General features: G+C 38.0%; 1 protein-coding gene across 5 annotated transcripts in view; it reads left to right on the top strand.

The window, feature by feature from the left end:
• CNTN6 (contactin 6) overlaps positions 1-25,004 on the top strand; it is a 306,119-nt gene that overhangs the window by 67,291 nt on the left and 213,824 nt on the right. Inside the window, exon 3 of one of the 5 annotated variants that reach the window (XM_050778571.1) lies at positions 24,744-24,805. The exons of the other annotated variants lie outside the window; for them this stretch is intronic. The gene's annotated coding sequence lies outside the window, so the exon portion shown is untranslated. The remainder of the gene's footprint in view (positions 1-24,743; positions 24,806-25,004) is intronic. 5 annotated transcript variants of the gene reach the window in all.

Consider the following 25,004-nt stretch of genomic DNA (forward strand, 5'->3'; position numbering starts at 1 on the left):
CCTCAGGTGATCTGCCTGCCTCAGTCTCCCAAAGTGCTGGGATTACAGGCACAAGCCACCACGCCTGGCCCCGTTGTTTTCAAGTGTACAATTAAGTTATTATTGACTATAGACACCCTGTTGTGCTATCAAATACTAGGTTTTATTTTTTCTAACTTTTATTTTGTACTCATTAACCATCCCTATGTGTCCCCCTCCCACCATCCTAGTTTCCTTCCTAGCCTCTAGTAACCATCCTTCTGCTCTCTATCTCCATGAGTTCGATTGTTTTCATTTTTACATCCCACAAATAAGTGAGAACGTGTGAAGTTTGTCTTTTTGTGCCTGACTTAGCTTAATGACCTCCAGTTCCATCCATGTTGTTTCAAATGTCAGAATCTGGTTCTTTTTTATGACTAAATAGTACTCCAGTTTGCATAAGCACCACATTTTCTTTATCAATATATCTGTTGATGGATACTTAGATGGTTTCCAAATTTTGGCTATTGTGAATAGTGCTGAAACAAACATGGGCATGCAGATATATCTTCGATATATTGATTTCCTTTATTTTGGGTATATGCCCAGCAGTGGGATTGCTGGATCATATGGGGACCCTCGTTTTAGTTTTAGTTGCTGGATCATATGGTAGCTCTAGTTTTAGTTTTAGAGGAACCCCCAAACTATTGTCCGTAGTAGTTGTACTAATTTATATTCTCACCAACAGCATGTGATGGTTCCCTTTTTTTTTCACATCCTCACCAGCATTTCTTATTGCCAGTCTTTTGGATATAAGCCATTTTAACTGGAGTGACATATCATGGGGTGATATCTCATTGTAGTTTTGATTCACATTTCTCTGATGATCAGTGGACGTTGAGCACTTTTTCAAATACCTGTTTGCTATTTTTATGTCTTCTTTTGAGAAATAGCTATTCAAATCATTTGCCCATTTTTTAATTGCATTATTAGATTTTTCCTTAGGGAGCTGTTTGAGCTCCTTATATATTCTGATTATCAGTCCCTTGTCAGATGGGTAGTTTACAAATACTTCCTTCCATTGTTTTGGTTGTCTCTTCACGTCATTGATTGTTTCCTTTTCTATGCAGAAGCTTTTAAACTTGATATGATCCCATTTAAAGACTGTTTCTTGACACAGACTCAATTTTTTTGGGGGGGAGGGAAAGATTTTCTCTTTCACTCAGGCTGGAGTGCAGTGGCAAGATCATAGCTCACTGCAACCTCAAATTTGTGAGCTTGAGCTATCTTCCCACGTCCACCTCCTGACTAGCTGAAACTACAGGCTCATACCACCATGCCAGGCTAATTTTATATATATATATATATATATATATATTATATATATATATATATATATATATATATAAAATATATAATATATAATTATATATAATTATGTGTAATATAATAATATATAATATAATATATATAATAATATACATATTTTATATATATATATATATAGACAAGGTCTTGCTAATTCTTAAACTCCTGGCCTCAAGTGATACTCTTGCTTAAGCCTCCCAAGTAACAGACTCAAATTTATGTAACAGTTAACCTTTAAAATGTGAGACCAGTTGTAAGGGGCAAATCACCCAGGGCCTTGTAAGTCATACTAAGGAACTGGATTATGTTCAAATTACCTCCTAATTACCATAGTGGGGGCTTATTCATGGAGGATATGTGCCAATCCTCCCAGTGGATGCCTACAACCATGAATAGTCCCAAGCCCTATACATATTATGTTTCTTCAATCTGATAATAGAGCCAGCTACTAAGTGATTAAAGGTGGGTAGCATACACAGCAGGGGTGCACAAGACAAAGGGATGATTCACTTTCTGGGTGGGACAGACTGGGATGGAGCAGGATGGTGTGGGATTTCATCACACTACCCAGAATGCAATTGAAAACTTATGACTTATTTATTTCCAAAATTTTGCATTTAATATTTTTGGACCTTGGTTGAGCATGGTAGCTGAAACTGGGGAAACTGAAACCACAGAAAGTAAAACTGTAGATTAGGCGGGACTATTATACTTAGATTTTTTTATTTTGGCAAATATACTGTCATTAATTTTATTTTTTTATCTTTTAAAAATAAATACCTTAATATATTTAACTAGTATAAATTGACAGAACAATTAATCTATATAAAAATAATCAGTTATCAAACTTAACTTCACATTGGAATCACTTGAGGACATTTAAAAATACTGTTACTACAATCCCACTCAGAAATTTAGAGTTAATTTGTCTGTGTTCATTGTAATCATTCGTTTTTGTTTTTGTTTTTGTTTTGTTTTCCCTGGAGACAAAGTCTTGCTCTGTCACCCAGGCTAGAGTGCAGTGGTGCGATCTCGGCTCACTGCAACTTCTGCCTCCTAGGTTCAAGCAATTCTCCTGCTTCAGCCTCCTGAGTAGATGGGATTACAGGCACGTGCCACCACACCTGGCTAATTTTTGTATTTTTAGTAGAGACAGTTTCACCATGTTGGCCAGGCTGATCTTGAACTCCTGACCTTGTGATCCATCTGCCTCAGCCTCCCAAAGTGCTGGGATTACAGATGTGAGCCACTACACCCAGCCAATCATTCAGTTTTTAACTTTTATTAAAATCCAAAATATCTCAGTAAGTATAATGTGCATAAATTGCGTCAGTTCAATGAATTTTCATAAATTCAACCTGCCCATGTAAGCAGCAACCAAATCAAGATGCAGACCATGGCTGGATCCCAGAAGCCCTTTCCAGTCACAGCTGAGACACAGAAGGGTAGCCACTATCTGACTTCTCATCACACAATTTACTTTTATTGTATATATGTAAATACTACCTATATGGCCATTTAGTGTGCATTCTTTCATTTCTGGCTTCTTTTGTTCAGTGTTGGGTTTGTGAGATTCATCCAAGTTGTTGTGTATAATGGCAAGTTTGCTTACTCTCATTGCTGGGTAGTACATTGTTCCATTGTATGAATCTTTTACATCCTGACTTTCCATTCTACTCTTGATGGACCTTGGTGTTTTAAAAAGGACCTAAGTATTTTTAAAAGCTAAGCAAATGATTCTAGTGTGCTGTTTCTGAGGTTGAGTATCACCAATGTAGTCATAAGTGTACGTTAAAAAAAAAAAAAAAATTGAATTGAGATCCCATTAGGCTTCCATGGAATTTGTGGTAGTGTTTTTAAACTTGCATAATTCTCATATTTACTTATCTCTAGTTGAAAATTACCGACCTATTTAGCCAGGGTGTACTGGAGCTGACACGTAGCAGCTCATGAAAGCTGAATGTTAGTTTCAGGAATTTTGTAAGCAAGCTGTTTAAACACAGCCATTATTAAAAATTAAACAGATATCCAATTAAAATATTCAAAATTTTATAACTATTTAAAATTCATTACTTCCAAATTATTTTAGAATATTTTCCTATTACTTACGGTCTTGCGGTTGTTCATATCTATTGTCTTTGTATGGTGGAAATATCATATTGTGGAAACTACTGTACATTTCTTCCCAAATTATGTCATGTTATTATCTTGAAATCACTCATGGGGAGTATTTACACCACAGCAATTGGCAAATGCTACAAAGCAGGTCCTCACTTAGCGCTGATGCTGAAAGGGTTTCAGTAACGGGTATAATTTGTATGACAGTGAGAAATAGTCCAAGATTATATTGCATATCAGCTGTAATGATAACAAATGTTTACTAGGAATAGAGTTAGCAGATTGGGGTAAAATTCCAATTGTCAGGTCATGGTTGAATTGCAACTGGAGCTTAGCTAGATATAAATGTTCAATAAAACTTAGCAAAAGCCTTCTATGAAAATCAATTGACTTATGGATTTTATAATAAATTATGATCTATATTATTTTTTAATTGTGTGCTATACATCACATCCATTGCATTAGTAAATTTGATAATAAACATGTCTATGTACATATATATACATTTATATGCACACAAATATATGTATCCACATTCTTTTCAGAGACATGGTGGTTAAATAACTGCTAGCATGTTGCTCTGTTCAGCCATGTTTTAGTTTTTAGCCATTTTTTATCAGTGGAAGTATGCCATGTTTTGCAGATTTATTCGGTACAAAAAACAAGATAGAGAAATAAGTAGCAAGACCCCATGGTGCCCTTAGGAATATGTATATATACACACCCCCCCACACACACACCCCCCCCCACACACATATATATGTTCTGTAATGTATATGTGTGTAGATATATATTTTCTATATATATGATATTACACTAAATGATATTGTAATTGTTTTGTCTCTTTTAGCATTAATTTAGATTTTGATATTTTGTTCATCATACAGAATTAGTACTAAATTGAAGAACAAAGATAACATATTTGGTTTCAGTTAAAAAAAATCTCAATCTGAAGATACCTAATAGGTTACCAGAAAACAGATGAAGAGTTTCTTTCCTCCCTCATAAAAAATCAAACTTGGTTTCCTGAACCTTGCAGCTAACAACAGGTGCTGTCTGCTCACTTTGCCAGAAGCTCACAATAGAACAGATTGGGTACGCACAGAACTAAAAACAACATTTGAGTAAGGAACAAAACCCTCCCAAATGTTCTGACCAGCTTTATAAGCAGTTCTTAATATTGAGCCTGGAAACAATAATGATTTTTTTATGTCAAAATGGGCAAATAATTTTGTTTGTTTTGTTTTGTTTTACCTGTATTTGTGCACATGGGCATTTCAGAAAGCACTTATAGGCAAACACAAAAGTGTTGCATTTGAGATTGTACAGCTCAGAAGGGAGGAGTACAAAACCCCTTTCTTCTTCATAAAAGTTTTATTGAGAATCGCCAATCACAGAGGGAAAAGTTTGTCCTAAGATTAAATCTGTGTGGCTACAACATCCCTTCATAATTGCCAATTGTCCTTCCCACTTTATCCTCTTTCTGTAACATTGCTAAACTGAATCTGAGGCCAGGGTTTTAACTTGATATATCTAAGTTCATGGCCATATATTTATTTTACTTAACTCAAACACTTAGTCTCTCAAATAGAATTGATGATTTGCCAAATGATTTGTTGTTGCATAATGACATATCTGTGGAAGCTGGATCTTGCTTTATGTTTGAGAACGCATTTCCAGAATCCAAATCACGTGACGATTGATGGCACAGATGGGCTTGAAGAACTGGTTTCAGAAGTGACATCTTCTACTCGACTGCCAGTTTTCCTGTTTACCATCTAGCTAGACATTCTGACCCTTTGTATCTTCCCAATGCTTATATCTTTACAACATTGAAATCACTCCAAATGAGAAACATGGGAACAGAAAAGCAAAGCGAAGAGTATTCAGACCACGGAAAATCATCTGTGCCTAGTGACTGGCCTGGCAGCCTCTTGTTTTCTGCTTGTCCCTTGAAGACAATGGAATCATAATCCTTGTACCAGGAGATCACAATAATCCTTTCCAGTTCTGATACTTAATGATTCTAAGATGAGAAGCATTACACAATTTTACAATTTCTCAATAGTTCTGATGAAAGGATATATGAGGACAACGCAGCTTGTTTTAGCTAAAAGGCAATTTGGGACTCTTCTATGAATTTTATGTATCCGTCTTATGCTATTCCCTTGGGTAATTATAAGTGAATTGCTCTGCGCTGTTTTTCATCAAACATTTTCTGACTGTTATTTTGCAATTATTATCAAGAGCATCACTGAAGAAGTATAGTCACAAATGGATAATGCTTATTAAACTGTAGTGTTATATTTGAATGCCACTATTCTATAGCTAAGGTTGTGCTATACTCTCATGTGCCAGCCTTCAAAGCTCATTGATTTGTTTTGTTCTGCCAGTTAGGCTGGAGTGCAGTGATGTGATCATAGCTCACTACAGCCTCGAACCCCTGGGCTCAAGAGATCCTCCTGCCTCAGCCTCCCAAGTAGCTGGGACTTCAGGCACATGCCACCACATCTGGCTAATTATTTAAATTATTATTACTTTACAGATGAGGTTTTGCTGTGCTGCCCATGATGATCTGGGACTACTAGCTTCAAGTGTCTTCCCACCTCAGCTTCCCCAGTTGCTAGGATTACAGGCATGAGCTACTGTGCCCAGCAAAGCTCATTGATTAGTCTGCCTGTCTGTCAATGCGGTCAATCAGTTAATTCAGTGAGATACTCAGACACTCCAAACAAACTATTAATGTGGGGAGACAACCTGAAACACATCGTTAACAGCTGACGTCGTAAGAACACAAACACTTAGCCAATCTGTAATCAATGGATTCATCTCGATTTACACTACTGCTTCTTTTAGTGGTAAACATTGAAAAGTGGTAAACATGGAAATCTGCATCAGGAAACAAGAATTTTCACTGGACTCACAACCTTGGCTGAGCTAGAACTATGTTTTCCAAATTTCCCTTCCCTATCCAGATCTGGATTAGAGATGATCAAAAAGAAAATTTGTGTGAGATTTGAAAGGTAGAAATGATGCTACTCTGTGAAAGCTGCATGTAAGTTTGTCTAGTGAGAAAGAGACACAGGTTAACAGAGATCTCATCCTCTGTTTCCTTCTTCATATCCAGCTTTTTGTCCCAACTGCTGGCACTACTGACCAACATTAACCCTAGGTCCACTTCATTTTTAGAGGCGACAGTTCACAAACGCTTCCCCTTCACAAGCCCATTCTGGCAGTTGAACTTGCTGGCTTCCTTGCAAGATCTGACCTGACCACCTGCTCCAGTGCCCAAGAGGGCTTGTTGGCAGTATCACCGTGATGTTTTCCCCCTCTCACTTTTGTATCATCGTCTTCTCTTACAATTGCATAAGGTCTTCTTCCTAAAGTGAATCCTCTATTTTATATGTTTCACAGAAGTTTTGCTTTCCTGATTGAACTTAACTCATATCTATGCAGTTCAAATTTGTCATACATGACAGGGGAACGATATCCAAATCACTATACTTCGGTTTTTCCTATGATAGCTGGTGAATATGGAGGCTTTGGAAGGGCTATAGTTTTTGTGTAGAGTGTGATTAGGATACTGAATAAATTCTTGACATGTATTAAGACTCAGAAGCCTATGCAACATGGCATAGGTATTTTTTTGTCTCTTCCTCTGTATCGTGAAGCTTCCCTGTGCCATTTAGGTGTCAGGCAGCAGTTCCTACTTACCATCCAAACCCCTTTTGAACCTTACAGAATCCCGAAAAGCCAGTCTTGACCTTAAGTCCCCCAATATTGTGCTTTACCTAGGGAGCATGTTAATTCATGCATAAAAAGTAAGGACTCAGGGTACATTAAATCACTGTACCTCTGAGTGGATTTTCTTGTGGTTTAACCTTGATTTTTAGTGCTGTAACCCAAATAAAGAAAAATGCAAGCATATGTTGGAGGGTATTGGGCTGTAATAAGGTAATAAGGATTGTTTCAGTGGTATCATTTATAGTGCTTTACAGAATATAGGGTATTTTCATGCCTCCCCTCATTTACAGTTCATGATTTCTCATGACGTCATTAGAAGGACAGAGATGTTACATGCCTTTCCATGGTTATTTGTGTGGCTTGGAGAAACTAGAAACCAACCAAGTGTTCATATCCTAGTGTTCATTTCACTGAAAGAGCTGGCTTTTTAATGAAGCCATTGGCTCTTCCCATTCCCATTCTCATTACCGCTCATCTAGGCTGTTGTGGAAGACTCTGCAATCATCTTTTCTCCTATTACCAACTCCACTCTTCCTCCCATTACACCAATAGGAAATCATAATAGTTTTATGTTTCTTATTTTGCAAATTAGTTCCAATGGTCCATCTGCTTGGATCAGACACTTCAAGTGCTGTCCCTTTGCTGCAGAACCAGGTAGATTCTTCTCAACCTTCTATTGAAGCTCTGTCAGGACTCCAATGAGTTTTTTCAAACTTTTTTCCTACCTTTCTTCTATAAAGACACTTTGTGCTGGCCAAACTGAGTGCATCACCTTCACTACACACACACACTCACTTCTGCAAGGACTTAATAATAATAATAATCACAACAGCTACCTGCATTGACCATTTAGTAGGTGCTGAGTATCTCACTAGTTCTTTACCTGTATTACCCAGGAAATAACCATATGAGATGTATGTTACTATTGTTTCCATTTGTAATGAAGAAATCAAAGCTGAAGAGGTTAAGTGACTTACTCAAGATAACATGGCAGGTCAGTAACAGAAGTTATATTTTAGCACAGACTGAATTTAAAAATGACGCTCTCAAACTCTCTGTGCCACTACCTTTCTTCAAGCACTCCCCATTTCTTAGAGTGCCTGATCCCTGCAAACACGCATTTTGATTTCTTCCTTCCCTTCAAAGGCCACTCCAAAATCAGTGAGTCTTCCATCATCTCCACCTTACCACTTACCCACAGAAAGCGTCCCTCTTTTGAATTCCTACATCTCTGAGAAGATGCATGAGGAAAGGGAGGTATAACTTATGAGGTGGTAACATTCAGTGCTCATTTCTCAGTGCATTGCTTGGATCCTGGCATGCAGGGGCAGTTCATTGGCATCAACTGTTCTAAGCACTGGCTAAACAAGAGATGAGCTCTCAGGCGTATACTCACAAATACGGGCAGTACGGAGTTATCTTGGGAGTGGTGGATGTGGAGGGGTTCTGGGTGGGAAGTAGTTTTACTTCATTGTACAGATCCCAAATCTAGGATACAAACTAGTTAAGCCACCTGCCCAGTGTCCCTCAGATAACACAAGGGTACCTGGGAGTGCTGAGATCTGAACCCAAGTACACATATATTCTTCCTGCATTTTGCCAAACATAAGGCAATTTCTAGGCTTAGTGGAGTTAACGATTAGCAAAAAAAGGCACATCCTAGAAGCTTCTGGTCAAATGGCAGAGATGCTAAGATACAGATTAAAATTTTTTTAAGAAAATACAAGTTTTTAAAATTGTTTTAAATGAATCAAACTACACAACTCATCCAGATGACAGATGCTACTGGGGAAGGAAGCACAGAACTTATCTATCAGTAGGGCTAGGGAACTCTTACGCTGATTAAGGACACAGGCTCTGCAGTTAAAAACACCTGTGGTACATATACACCATGGAATACTATGCAGCCATAAAAAAGAATGAGTTCATGTCCTTTGCAGGGACATGGATGAAGCTGGAAGCCATCATTCTTAGCAAACTAATACAGGAACAGAAAAAACAAACACTGCATGTTCTCACTCATAAGTGGGAGTTGAGCAATGAGAACACATGGATACAGGAAAGGGAACATCACACACCAGGGCCTGTTGGGGAGCTGGGAGCAAGGAGAGGGAGAGCACTAGGAGAACTAATGCTTGTGGGACTTAAAACCTAGAATATGGATTAATAGGTGCAGCAAACCACAATGTTACATGTATACCTGTGTAACAAATCTGCATGTTCTGCACATGTATCCCAAAACTTAAAATAAAAAAAAAAATTAAAAAAAAAAAAGAAACAGTGGTTGTGAGAGAGCAGGTGCAGTAGAATGGTAGGCATGAAAGACAAATTATAAATGGTGGAGGAGTGGGGGGAATAAAACAAAAACAAACAAACAAACAAAAACACCTTGGTTCATACCTGGCACCTTACTACTTGTGTGGCAGGGCAAGTTACTGAACCCCTCTCTGTCTTATATACTGCATGACATATGATACACATTCAAGTCACACTAGTTTTCATTAGTGACAGTAATTTTTCCATATCAGTTGCCAATTTCTTATACTAGAGATCTTTAAGGGAAGGTCTTACCTTCCTTTTCATCTAGATGACATATCTTAAATGTTTCCCAGATGGGGATCCATATCCAATTTATCTTTTTACTCTGTCTCCAAAGTACCTAACATGGCTTTGGTAAATATCTTTTGTTTAGCTAGCAAGTACATATTAAGATAATGAAGTCACAATAATCATCACAAACAGCCATACAACATTTGCTTTGCACTTTTACACTCTTTTAATCTCCTGGGTGACTATATAGATATATAGCTTAAACATACCACAAGTCCCTCAGGTGGGCAAATTGTACTGGCCCCATTTTACAGACAGGGGAAAATGAGGTAAGGGTAAGAAGCATGCCCCAAGGTACAGAGTGAGCCAGTGGTGGAACTGGGATTTGAATGCAGTCTGTCTCACTCTTGAATCTATCCTCTTAGGTGCTAGATTCCATAGCTGCTCAACAGAATGAAGGGATGCCAACACGCAACATGTATTGACCACTCATATGTGCTTTCAAATAATTCAATGAGTTAGGATCTCAAAATAATTTGACGACATAGGAAATGCCATTTTTTTCCATATTATTTATTTATTTATTTTGAGATGAAGTCTCACTCTGTCACTCAGGCTGTAGTGCAGTAGCACAATCTCACTGCAACCTCTGCCTCCTGGGTTCAAGCATTTCTCCTGCCCTCAGCCTCCCAAGTAGTTGGGACTACAGGTACATGCCACCACGCCTGGGTAATTTTTGTATTTTTAGTAGAGAGGGGGTTTCCCCATGTTGGCCTTGTTGGTCTCGAACTCCTGACCTCAGGTGATCTGCCCACCTCGGCCTCCCAAGTGCTGGAATTATAGGTGTGAGACATCATGCCCGGCCTGGAAATGTTATTAACCCCATGTTTTAGGTTGGGCTCCTCCAGAAGCCGACTTTCAGAAAAAAAATTTGAGTGAAAGTAATTTATTTAAAAGATAATCCCAAATAGCCCCAGTAAATGGTAAGACAGGGCGAGAAAGGATGAGGTTTGTTATTGAGCAGAGTACATCTGGTGATGGCTGAGACTCTGTATACAGGAGGTAGTGTAGAACACACCTCAGCGTCTTATCAGAGTGTTACTAAGGGACCAGGAAGCTGGGACACTTGCCCCTCAATGCCCTTTTATCACTGGCATCAACTGTTCTAAGCACTGACTAAACAAGAGATGAGCTCTGAGACATATAGTCACAAATATGTGCAATAAGGATTTGTCCTGGCAGTGTTGAACATTGAGGGGCTCTGGGTGGGAAATATTTCAACCTCATTTTACAGATCCCAAGTCTGGGATACATATCAGTTAAGCCACCTGCCCAGTGTCACTCAGGTAACATAAGAGTACCTGGGGGTGCTGAGATCTGAACTCAAGTACACATATATTCTTCCTGCATTTTGCATGTTCTCTCTAAGTACAGAGCAATTTCTAGGCTTAGCGGAGTTCATGATGAGCAAAAAAAGGCACGTTCTAGAAGCTTCTGGTCTAATGGCAGCAATGCTAATATATTGGCTAATTTTTTTTAAGAAAACACAGGTTTTGAAAACTGTTTTAATGGAATCAAACCATATTGCTGACATACAGAATAACTCAGGTGGATGTGAGTGGGAAGGGTGTTTAAAAAAGCGTATTCCTGGCAAGGGAAAGCCAAAGTCACTCATCTGTGGAGACAAAGCAGGCCAGAATGACTGACGGGGATGCAGTGAGTGACAGAGGAAGGATGGTATGAAATGAGGGAGAAGGAAGGGAAAAGGCAGACATACTAGTCTCAGAGGCCCTAGTCATGCTTTAGGATTTAATTCTAAAAGCAATGTGAACGTATCAAAGAGCATGCAATTGGCAGAGGATTTGTTCTTCTATTTAGTCTAAGAGGCCTCCAGATTAAATGTTCTTTCCAAATACTTAAAAAAGGAGACATAGTCGAAAAGAGAGACAGCAAACCAGCTAGAGGCTGCGGTCAGGTGTGGGGAAGGGGGGAACGTTTAGCCTCCTCGTTGTATTCAACCGCCTTCCTCAGCTCTGTCTTCTCTTTTCTGATTCTGTCCACATTCCACTTTAATCCTCAATGCTTGTGAGATGATCCAGAGTTTGACTGCATATTTAGCTTTTCAGGGATACTGCAGATAATGATGAGAATTATTCATCTTTCTTCAGCATAAACCATATTTAACAAGAGGCTAGAAAAATAATATAAAGAGGCTTTATGGTCAAGTTTCAGAGCTGAGTTAGGAAAGTAATTCCAAGTAGTAGAATTTCAGCATATTTTATTTCCTCCTTTTACTTTTCTAAATTTTCCAAGTGGATTTATACTATTTTTAAAATAAAAATGGCCAAACATTTAAACATTTGTGCCAATTATACAGATAGCCCACAAAGCTGAGACACTTGTCACTATGCTAATCAGATAACTGGCTCAGACTTTCCATCTTATTTGATAAACTCTGGTCATTCTGAATGTCCAAATATCACCAAAAATTCTGACTTTGATAAATAATCAAATATTTAGCTCTATTGTGTATTTTCTTACAATTTTCAAGTGATATGGGTGGCCCATATTATATTCACCATAAGTTTTATTAGAAAAAGAATACTTTTGCTGGGTGTGGTGGCTCATGCCTGTAATCCCAGCACTTTGTGAGGCTGAGGCAGGCAGATCATTTGAGGTCAGGAGTTCAAGACCAGCCTGGCCAACACTGTGAAACCCTCTCTCTACCAAAAATACAAAAAAAAAATTAGCTGGATGTGGTGGTGCAAGTCTGTAGCCCCAGCTGCCAGGGAGGCTGAGACAGGAGAACTGCCTGAACCCATGAGGCAGAGCTTGCAGTGAGCCAAGATCACGCCACTGTACTCCAGCCTGGACGACAGAGCAAGGCTCCATCTCAAAAAAAAAAAAAAAAAAAAAGAATACTTTTAATATGCTTATTCGCTTACACTATTCAAAGATCTTTAATTGTAATCATTTAAAAACTATGAGGTAGAAAGGACAGCAAATGTTATTCTTCCCAATATACAGGCCAAAATATGGATAAAGTGAGCTAAAGACCCACAGTTAGTAGCAGAACCTGTTGAAAATCCAGAGTGTCTATTTAAATAACAAACCTCCTTGGGGCTAAAACACCCAATCTCTAGAGCCCTTTGATTTCAAAAGAACTGATATCCCAGGAAGATAGAGATCTTAACATAAATAAGAATAACCAAAGTGAAGCTTAAACATTTGTACAAACCTCGGCAATTTCGTTTTTTGTATTGTTTGTATTACCGAAATCTTAGCACAGGGGACACTGAGAACCAAATTAAGTGTGTCAAAAAACGAAAGAAAAGATACATAAGCCATGTCCTCTGAATTTTTCCCTCCTTCCCTTGTTTCTTCCTTATAAATACTGTCGTGTACTTAACTTTTGACAACATGGGCTTTGAGGAAGGACATAGCTGGGTACCAATCCCATCTCTGCTCTTTAAGAAGTTGGGTTACCTCTGGCAAGTTATAAACCTTGCTTAGATTCTATCCCTTTACCCACTCCATAGAGTGGGTTTTATATATTACTATTTGTACAGACATGTACTATTTGTACAGACTTGCAAGAAAGCAAAGTGCTTAAAAAGTGCTCAATAAACAATGACTAGTGGTGACTGGGGTAGGGGTAGTGCCAATAGTTGCATTAAAAACAGTTGAACTAGCAGCAATGGCCAATGCCACAAAAATTGTGTTCATAACTCTATGGACCAGATCTGAAGACTCAAACACTGGGAAATTTGCTGTCATTCTTTGATCCCTGGGCTTAAATGTCTACTTCTTAATGCTATGCGCTAAATATTCAATATTAAAATGGACAGGGGGTCATGCTCCATCTCATTTATCATAAGTGAATAACTGATTATTTTGACCATAGATCAAACTCCAAAAATTTAAGCGAGGAAATAATATGTGTAGGTTCCAGAAAGAGATGGGGAAAATGTGACAATACAGCTAAAATAACCCACAATTTAAATTTTGGCTACATCCTATTCGTAAACCAGAATTTTATAATCTCACACTTGATCTTAGCCAAAAGGCTGAGAAGCGATCAGAAGTTTATAATCTCAGCACTACTGAGTGGGTAACTAATCATATTTTGAACCAAATAATTATTTGCTCTGTGGGCCTGTAGATGTTTAGCAGCATCCCTGCCTGTACTTTTAGATGCCAGTTGTGCCACCAACCCCAGGTTGTGACAACCAAAAAATGGCTTGACTCTCAAATCCACTGGAGCAAAATAACCACTGCTGTATATTTTTTTTTTTTTTTTTTTGAGGCAGAATCTCACTCTGTTGCCCAGGCTGGAGTGAACAAACTCATTGCAGCCTCGACCTCTTGTGCTCAAGTGATCTTCCCACCTCAGCCTCCCAAGTACCTGGGACTACAGGCACATGCCACCATGCCTGGCTAATTTTTTAAATTTTTTGTAGAGACAGAGTCCCCATGTTGCCTGGGCTGGTCTTGAACTCCTGGGTTCAAGCCGTCCTCTTGCCTCAGCCTCCCAAAGTGCTCACATTACAGGCACAATCTACCACATTCGGCCTGCTGTATACTCTTCACTTTAGAATGCTCATAATTCTAAAGAACCATGTTGCATCTTGCCTTCTCATAAAGCCTCAGCCTTCAATTTCATACCGTCCAAACCCACTGAAGCTATTGAGTCCTCTGACATGGTAACTCCTATTCTTCTCCCGTCAGACCATCTCCTCATGGAGATGACAGACAATTCAGGAAAGTCTCCCATTAAACCCATTCCCTTAAAGCCCTCTCAGAAGAGTAACTATATGAACTTTATACTTCTCTCCCTCTCAACTTTGTACCTACTTTCTCAGAGGTGCTTAAAAAATGTCACTTCTCTGAACCCCCATTCTCTCTTTTATCATATTCAGGTCTTCAAAAACAGCAGGATTATATTGCCCTCTGCAGATGCTACTGGTGTTAAAGAATAAAAATTGAAACTGACTTTTAATGTAACAGCAGTATATTAGGAAGGAGGAAAACAAGAAAGAAGGGAATTAACAATGATTAAACACCTACCACGTGCCAGCCTCTGCACTAAGTACCTATAATATTATTTCATTTAATCTGTATAGTGAAACTTTCGAGTGAAGTTTTCTTGAGATCAAGAGAAAGTGCATTTCTGACATGATCTTGTAAATAAATGGTCATTTCAGATTGTTCCACCCACTTTAGTGTACTATTTCCCAAGAGCACCCAAGAATCCCTGTGAAAAGTGAAGACAGTCTGCAATAACTCTGTGTGTGTGTGTGTGTGTGTGTGTGTGTGTGTGTGTGTGTGTGTGTGTATCACAACTTAATCCACAGTTTTGGAATGTCAATCATCTCACTAAAATCCGGAATGAACTATGTCCCTGTGGATCACATATTCTTGAAAGGGCAGTCAGATTTCTGATAAGCAACTCATATACATGAGAGCAAAGGCAAGGTTCTATCTATAGCCCTGTCATGTGGCAAGCTGTCTCTTTTTAAAAATGATTTAGAGGCAGCTGGCCTCTGGTCTGCTAGTCTGTTGGTGTCTCGCTTGGCTATTCATCATCAGAGGCAGGAATCTCTGCCCATTTTCACATAATGCACATGTCTTCCTACTGGAAGATCTTTCTACAGGAGTGGATGAGTTCAGGCCAAGGTCTCTGCTCACAAAATAGAGACAGAACTCAGCACTATTTATATCACATCAGAACTGACTCAGCGCCACTGCCCATTTAACTTACTTGTCTTCCTGTTTGGAGATGTTCTCTCCCTTCTGGCTTTTCTGCCATCTGTGACATCTCTCCAGGCATACCGTAAGGAGAGGACATTTTGAAGGATCACTCTATTTGTTTCATCCTAGAAAACTTTATATCTGTCCAGTTCTGCTTATAACCGGACTTCATCTCTGCCTTCTTCATTTGGAAATCTAGCTCTTATGCTAAATGCCCTTATATCACCTGGCAGTTTGCAAAGAGGTTAGTGTGAATGCTCTAGTAAAAATAACTGCCTTTATTAAGCTTTACAACATGTGCTCACTATTGTGCTAAGTGCTTTACATGAATTATTTCATTTAATCCTCAGAAAATCCTCTAAAGGACAGAAGGTATTATAATCTCCATTTTAGATAAAGGTGACTAATTAAGAGACGTTAACAGCTGTCAAATTTCATACAACTAGTATATGACAGAGTTGGGATGTGAACCCAGAGCCAGCCAATCCCAGTGCCCAAGGATGTTCCACTTTATCACACTGCCTTCCTGTGAGCTTCTGTTGAGATTATTTTTTTATTGCCTGATTTACAATATTATTTTCATCTTCATTTTGCTTGGCAGTTGACAAAATAAATGCACTTCTAGAATCTTCAATGACGTGGAAATTGGATTACAAACAAAACCATCTCTGGAACTGCCTTTTTCCTGTATTTTCCTCTTGGGGGGAAAAAAACTAAAATAATGAGCTAGATGAGAATTCTGATCTCAGATATGCCATTACATGCTCCCTCACACCAGAACAATCATGTACCTCTCTAGACTTCTGTTTCTTTATTTGTAAACTGGTGGGGTTGGAATTATGAATTTTAAATTCCTTTCTATCTCCAATACACTATGATTTTCTGATGCAGTGGGTATTACTGCCTCACAAAGGGCCTACAAAATACACTGGAGAAAATACCAGTAATAGAAAATTCTACATTCATTGCTACTTAACTTTGTGCTCATTCAAATATCTCCATAGTGCCTCTCTCCAGAGACTCCTAGCACTTACTTAATTTAATATAGCCCTTTATAAAATGGGTCTTCTCTGCAAATCTCAGCTTGAGGCATTTCTCTGGTACCCACACAATACATTTGCTTTTACAGAGGCTTTATTTTTTCCCCTAAGAATTTCTTGTTCATTTAGCTACAGCCAGAGGTAAAGCTAACAAATTTGTACATTTCTTCAGAGGCACCCAATTTACTAAATGTCTTTTAATTGGCATAGAAGCTTATAGAATGTCCTCTGAGAGGTCACATTAAGAGTTATTTTGTTAAATACAAAGGTATAGAGGAGGTATTTTCAGATGGAATCCTTTTGCATGCTGTAGAATGGACTCTACTCAAACAGAATTTTTTTAGCAGCGTCTCATGGAACTTCTCAGTTTTCTCACCACAAATGTTCTCCTGTCAGATCTTCTGTCATAAATATGACCCTGTAGACTGAACAATGGAAATGACAACCACTGAATCCATCTCTCTTTCTCTTTTCTGCATTGAAAATTCAAGATTATAATTGTGGTACAAAGTATGATTAGTAACCATCAGTGTGAACTTTGGAGTCCACACTAATCTCCTAAAATTTCAGTCATCCATTCAACAATACTCATGGCTTCACCCACATGCTCACTTCTGTATCCCTTAAATTGGTGGCTGACACATAGGAAAAACCCAATGAATAATACTAAATTAGTATGCCAAGCACTGTGCTACAGGTAAAGTACTGAACAAAGCTGACATTGCCCCAATCCTTAAAGAGTTTATAGTCCAGAAATAATTGTTTATTCTTATGCTCATGCACACACATATGCGCGCGCACACACACAGACACACTCCCAAGCACATCTATAACCAGTGTGTTAAAAAAAAATCTTGGCAGAGTGTGGTGGCCCATTCCTGTAATTCCAGCATTTTTGGAGGCCAAGGTGGGTGATCTTTTGAACCTAGGAGTTTGACACCAGCTTGGGCAACATGGTGAGACCCCATCTACAAAAACTACAAAAATTAACCAGGCGTGGTGGTGTGCCTGTAGTCACTGGTACTCAGGGAGCTGAGGAAGGAGGATTGCTTGAGGCTGGGAGTTCCAGGCTACAGTGAGTACCACCGCACTCCAACCTGGGCAACAGAGTGATACTTTGTCTCAAAAAAAAAAAAAAAAAAGACATATCTTTAAGAGCATGTAACAGGAAAATCTCACTTGATCTAAGGAGTTCAAATAATACTACCATAAAAAATTGACTTTCTAATTAAAATGTGAATAAAATTTTACCAATGATTAGATACAATGGAGAATAGGCTTTTAGGATATAGGCAAAAACAAACAAAAGAACAAAATGAGTTGGGAGAAAACAGTCTACTCAAAGCTAACAGCGGGGCAATGCAGATAGCAATTGGGAGTACTGCAAATGAGGCAGCAGGGAGAGGCAGGGACCAAACCATATAAGACTTTGTAGGTCCTTTTACAAATTACTAAGGATATTTTACTATATTGTAAAACAATATGAAGTCATTAAAGACTCTCTAGCTGCAAGAGGGGAGTAGAGCAGGAGAGGCAAACAACAAAAACAGCTGATTTGTATATGCAAAGGACCCAATTGGCTACTCTTTGGTGAACATATCTTGAAAATGGAAATAATGAGAATTTAAAGGCAGTCATAGAAATCAAAGCCAAAATAGCAATAGTGTGATGCGGGAATCTTGCTGTAGCGATAGAACTACTTGAATAGATTTAAGACGTAATTGAAGGGTTAAAAGTGAGACTTGGTATTGCATTTTATATAGATACAATGGAGAGGAAGGAAGTTGTCAAGGAGAGCTCTTAGGTGCCTAACCTCAGCAGTTGGTTCACTGGTTGTGGCATTTTCTGAAATAAAAAAGGAGAGAACTACATCTGGGGTGAGATTATGAGTGCTTCCTTCTACATATTGATTTGAAAAGCTTTGAGTTTATTGTCCCCGTAGAAATATTGAGTACAAAAACTGGATATTTGTGGAACAAAAAGAAGGAAAAGGAGTCAGAGCTGTGATGAATTTGGGAATCATCACACCATGGATATAAACAAAATATAGTAGAAATATTGGGAGGCCGGGGTGGGCAGATCAACTAAGGTCGGGAGTTGGAGACCAGCCTGACCAACATGGAGAAACCCTGTCTCTACTAAAAATACAAAATTAGCCGGATGTGGTGGCGCATGCCTGTAATCCCAGCTACTTAAGAGGCTGAGGCCAGAGAATCACTTGAACCTGGGATGCGGAAGTTGTGGTGAGCCGAGATCACGCACCCCACCTGGGCAACAAGAGTGAAACTCCGTCTCAAAAAAAAAAAAGAAAGAAAGAAAAAGCCCCAGATCAAACTTGAGGCTATTTTGATTCAGGCTGGTTAGCTGAAGAGAGTGACTGGTAGAGAATGATTAGCACACAAAGGTGATGGAGAAGTAATAGCCACAAAGATAGGAGGCAAACTAGAGAGTATGGAACCATAAAAAGCAAAGAAAAAGCAAGTTTTCAGGTGAGGGAACAATTTATAACTATTGATTATTCAAGTATACAGATAATTTAAAAATATCTATAGGTATCATGACAAGCACGTCACCTACAACTTTAGTTGAACTATGTCTGTTTATTTAAGAGATGAGTAAAATTGAATTTACTAAGTGGAAAGTATGGAAATAGAAGCAATGGATATAGACAACAATTCATAGATGTTTAGCTGTGAAGGGTTTTAAAATGTTTATACTAATAACGTATTAATGAGTAAAATGAACTACACATGATCTCTAAATATTGCCCCACAGATTATTTCTTCACTACAAACAGAGTAAAAGGCCTCCTCAATGGTAAGAGGTGCAGTTTCTACTGCAACCAAGTGATCAAATTTTGCATCACTAATAATGAGACCAACTGAAATAATACACTTCTGGATGACAACAGAAAGCGTAGAATATTACTCATGTCCTATTCTTGCCATAATGTTTAATCTGAATCTAATCCTGAGGAAACAATCACAAAGTTCCAACTGGGAACCCTTCTCCATGGCCTGGGATCTTCAAGAATGTCAATGTGATAAAAGTAAAAAATGTGGGAAAAAATGTTCTAATTAAAAGAAGCTAGAGATTGCACAATGAACATAATGTTGGTTTGATATTAAAAAGCAAAATCAGATATAAAAGATTTTTGGGGGGGTTGTTGAATAAACTTGAACATGGTCTATAATGAAGTATTGTGTCTACATTAATTTTCTCAAGTGTGATACTGTTATGATTATTGAAAGAGAATAGTCTTTTTCTCAGAAAATAATGCTGCGGAATTTAGGGATGAAATGTGATACTCTGCAACTTACTTTCAAAGCAATTAAAAGTAAGAAATTTAAATTGTATTTTTGTTTTCATTTATTCCATTTGTAGAACTCTTAATTTCCTTGTCTAGCGTCCAGATTCTATCTAGCATCACCTTTTTTCTCCCTGAAGAAATTTTTAAAATATATTTTAAATTCAGCTCTGCTGACAATGTGATCTCTGAATTTTTGTTTACCTAAGAAAACCTTCATTTCTCCATAAGTTTTGAAAGTTATTTTCACTGGATATAGAATTGTGGGTAGATAATTTTATTTTCTTTTTAGCACTGTAAAGATATCACTATGTTTTCTTCTTACATGCACAATTTCTGAAGGGAAATATTCTTTAATTTGTTTTATTTTTCTGTATATATGTATATAATTTTTTTCTTTATCGGTAAGATTTTCTGTATGTCTTGATACTTCTATTTGAAGATGACTTCTGTCTTGATTGGTGTTCACTGAGTTTCTTAAACTCCCCCTGCCCCTTTCCTTTCCTTTTTCTTTTTTTTTTTTTTTTTTTTTGAGACAAAGTCTCCCTCTGTCACCCAGGCTGGTGCAATTTCAGCTCACTGCAACCTCCGCTTCTTGGATTCAAGCAATTCTCCTGCCTCAGCCTCCCTAATAGCTGGAATTACAGGCACCAACCACCATACCCTGTTATTTTTTGTATTTTTAGTACAGGCGAGGTTTCACCATGTTGGCCAGGCTGATTTTGAACTCCTAACCTCAAATGATCCACCCACCTCAGTCTCCCAAAGTGCTGGGAATACAGGCGTGAGCCACCGTGACTGGCCTCCCCTGCCCTTTTCTTACTTTATTGTTCTGGTATTCCAATCACACTCAACTCTGAGATGCTTTGTTCTGCTTTGTTCACTCTTTCTCTCTTTGTGTTTTAGTTCAGGAATTCCTTCATGACATCTTCAAGTCTACCAAATCTTTCCTTTGATATGTCAAGTCTACTGATAAGATGAAGGTTTCTTCATCACTGCTACTATGTTTTCTATTTCTAGATTTCTACTTTATTTTTCCATCTATCTATTGAAATTAGCCTGCTGATGATGCATATTGTCTGTGTTTTCCAGTAGAGCTTCAATATATGAATTAGAGTTATTTCAAATTCTCTATGTGATAGCTCCAATACCTGTGTCATATCCAATCTGATTCTGTTGATTGCTTGGTCTCTTGGTAGTTTCTTTCCCCCCACTGTTTTCTCATACACTTAATAACTTTTTGCTGAAGCTCAACATTTTGTCTGAAAGAGTAGAGACTAAATAGTTTCTAAACCTAGGAATAGGCATGTTTTTACTTCTGGTAGGTCTTTAGTGTGGAAGTTTGAGCAATATAGTCAGGAGTTGTGCTGGGTTTGGGCTTGTTATGTTTGCACTCTACTACAGACTTCCACTTCCTTTGGTTATACTTGTGTTTAGAGTGAGAATTGGTCTGCCAGAGAGTAGTCTGCTTCACTCCCATCTTTAGGGTCATCTCTTCACACTGCAACTGTCTGTTAGTCCATTTGCATTGCATTCCTGTGTAAAAGGAAATCCTGAGGCTGTGCAATTTATAAAGAAAAGAAGCCTATTTTGGCTCATGGTTCTGCAGGCTGTACAAGAAGCATGGTGCCGACATCTTCTGGTGAGAGTCTCAGGACACTTCCACTCATAGGAGAAGGCAAAATGGGAGCAGGAGCATCACATGGCGGAAGAGGGAGCAAGAACGAGATGAGGGAGGTATCAGGCTTTTTTTAAACAACCAAATCTTGCATAAACTCATTGAGTGAGAACTTACTCATTACTACAAGGACAGCAACAAGCCATTCATGAGGGATCTGCCCCCATAACCCAGACTCTTCCCATGAGGCCCAGCTCCAACACTAACGGTCATATTTCAACGTGAGATTGGGATGTGACAAAATATCCAAACTATATCAATCTTGGAGTCTCTACCTACACACTTTTGTAACTCTCGAAGCTCTTAATCACTGTTAGATGTCACTCAAGGCTTTTCAGCCTGAGAGTGTGGTGGTAAGAGGGACATTGTTGTTCTAATTAAGCCTTGGTTTTAGGCAAATTAAGTCCTTAGGTTTCAGGAAGGTGGCTGCCTCAGGATTCCAGTGTTTCCCACAGCTGTAATTCTGGGAAGGGAGTAGAGTTTTATTTTTAATGCTTCCAATCTCTAGCTGCAATGGCTGTTCCCTAGTTCCCTAAGACACTTTCTCCTGCAGTTTGAAGTTTTTCTCCCAAGGAGAATTAGGGGAGGGTGGGATACAAGCAGGACCTCTTGCTTTTCCTGCAGTGGCTGCTGTTCTCCTCCCCATGTTTTGTACAATGAGGATTTTACCACAGTCATTTTTTTGTGTGCATGAGCTTCTGGTGAGGCCCAAGGAAAGAGCCTATTCTAAGTGCAAATTTCTCTTTTATCTCTTGCCCCAAGATTTTCTACAGTGAGAATCTACAAGCCAGTTAAAATTTGTTTTATGCCTGCAGCCAACTGAACCACATTCCTTCTTTACTAATTTGTTACCAGGTGAGCAAATGCTAGCTTACCCTGTCTCCCCATAGGCACATATCTTTTTTTAGGTTTTAAGTTAGTTGGTACTCCTGCAATCACAGCTCTCTGACTAGTTCAAGAAAAGTTATGAATTTGCAATTTGTCCAATTCTTTTTTAATGCTGAGAGTGGGCATAATACTTTTTTATTCCAGCTTTGTTCATCCCAAGCAGAAATTGGAAGTCTCTGAAACTTAATTTCAAATAGTTCAGCAAAAAAATGAAAAGAAAGAGAAAGAGTAAATGAAAGAGAAGGATAAGGGGAGAGACGGTGAGAGAAAGATATATAAAGAAAGAGCACAAATGCGGCAATGCATCAAGAATTAATGAATCAAGATGCAGTGGGTATGGGTATTCATAATACTTTCCTTTCCATTTCTGTGTTGACACACAGACAGTGCTCAATTAATTACCTTGAACGTAATTAGGACATAATTTGCTGAATGACTGTATTATTCTTCTTATTAGTTCCCACCAAAATAGATGAATCCATTTTTTCCCTTTCTAGTTTGACATTGTTACCTTAAGATACTAATCCTGCTAACTCTATTTTAAAATCCAGGTTTACTAAATATTTTATCTACTTATCTGTCAGCAATGTTTCAAATAGAATAGAAATGCTTTTACATAAATTCATCACTCATCAGCTAATTGGAAAGAGCATTAGACATGGAATTTTGGAAAACAGGCTTAAATGCAAGCTTATTCATTTCACCAATATTTATGGAGATCTTACAGCATTCTATTGATTGTATAAGAGGTTTGGGAGTGAACAGTAGCTCTGCTGCCTCTCAGTCCCTTGCACATGCACAAATTTTTATTGTTTAAGCCTTGGCCTCCACCTCTGTGAAGTATGGATAACAATGCCTCCCTCATTTGCTAGAGTTAAATTCCCTGTTATATGATAAAGTGCTTTGTGAATTATAAACAAATGATCCAAGAGCATATTATTATAATTCTCTTCTAGTTTCTTACTCACTTGTTCTAATCTTTTTTTAAATTTTTTCTTTGCGTTTTTGTAGTGTCCTTGGCCTTGGTTTCTTACTTTATTTTATTACGACTGCTTACAATGTTATAGTCATTTACAACTTCATGTTAATCAAAATCGTGAATTTCAGCAAAGGCAACAGTCCCTGCCTAGTCTATGACCTTTTTTCCCTTTGATCCTGGCATCTGAAAGCTTTTTATACATTCTAATTCTCTTCCATTTTAATAGCTCTGTGAAGCAGTACTATTTTCTTTGACTGATAAGATCATTGAAGGTGACCTGATTTTCTCTAGAGATGCACAATGAATAAAATACATTCTCCCCTACACACTCACTAACTCACATCCCATGAAGGGGGAAAAATCCTGAGGATGCTCTCTCTCTATAAAGGTCATAGAAAAAGGAAATAATTTCTCAGATATTGTGATTATGCATGTATCATCAAATTATGCAAGCTGCTTATTATTCCAAAACTTAGGGTTTTTTTTTTGTTGTTGTTATTTCATCCTGTTTTACATAAAACTGAGTAGCAAAGGTGGCAAAACAAATAGAGCATTTGTCTTTGTTTGTGTATTTTTAATGAGCCGAATAACACAAACACCTTAATTTTGAGGGTGTATCTTGTTGAGACGCAATATTATGGATACGTATTTGTATTTGTGTGTATGTGTGTCTCCAGGTATTACATTTATGCAGTTTCCAGTTGGAAAGGTGACCTGTTTCTATGGAGGTATGTGCCCTGCACATAGGGTATATCCCTTGGGACTGGTTTGTGTGTTAATGACTCATGGCTTACACAGCTAGGTTATTCATGGGTGTGGAAAATTGATATTTCAGAGCATTTTATTCTGCTCTGTCAGGCTTGTTCTTCATAAGGAATCAAAACAGCGATAACATTTACCAAAAACTACTGACTAGAATATGCAATGTGTATCTATGCCACACATTTTTTCTTTCCATACACTCCATCATAAAATACCTCCTCTGCCTATCATCACCGTGACAACATCACTGCCAAACCCCTATCCTCATATGTTCATCACAGAACATCTCATTTTGTTCAACAACTGTGCTTTTCTTCTTAATCGTTCTGCTTTTCAAAGCTTTATTCTTTCTAGGCATTCAATATATATTGAGTAATTTCAAGGTATTTTTAAATTCATTCATTCTACTAATATTTTCTTAACTATTTTCAGCTACTCTTCTAAACATCTCATTCAGAAATTGTAGAAGAATCTACTCACTGTTTTGTACCAATATCCAAGGGAGACAAATAAAACTAGCTCAACATCCCTGTGTATGAACTTTTAGTAATTTTATTTCTCCACTAGAATTGGAATCTGATGAGCATCTTTGTTCTCCAGATTTCAACGAGGTACTCCAGGTAGCAGACTTTCCACAGAGCCCTAGTAAGTGAATCATGGAAGTGAGGATACTGTTCTCTGAAATTAATATAGAACTATAGTTACTTGGTAGTTTATATTGAGCAAGTCTTGTTAAGTCCACTGTAATTCAAAATAGTAATATCATCCTAAGAAAAGATGACAAACATGTAGTTATAGTGAGTATTCTCTTGGTTTAACTGATAGCATTAATCAGCATTCTGTATTAAGAAAAAGGCAATC

This window comes from Macaca thibetana, chromosome 2 (genome assembly GCF_024542745.1).
Source record: "Macaca thibetana thibetana isolate TM-01 chromosome 2, ASM2454274v1, whole genome shotgun sequence".
Classification (NCBI taxonomy): domain Eukaryota; kingdom Metazoa; phylum Chordata; class Mammalia; order Primates; family Cercopithecidae; genus Macaca; species Macaca thibetana.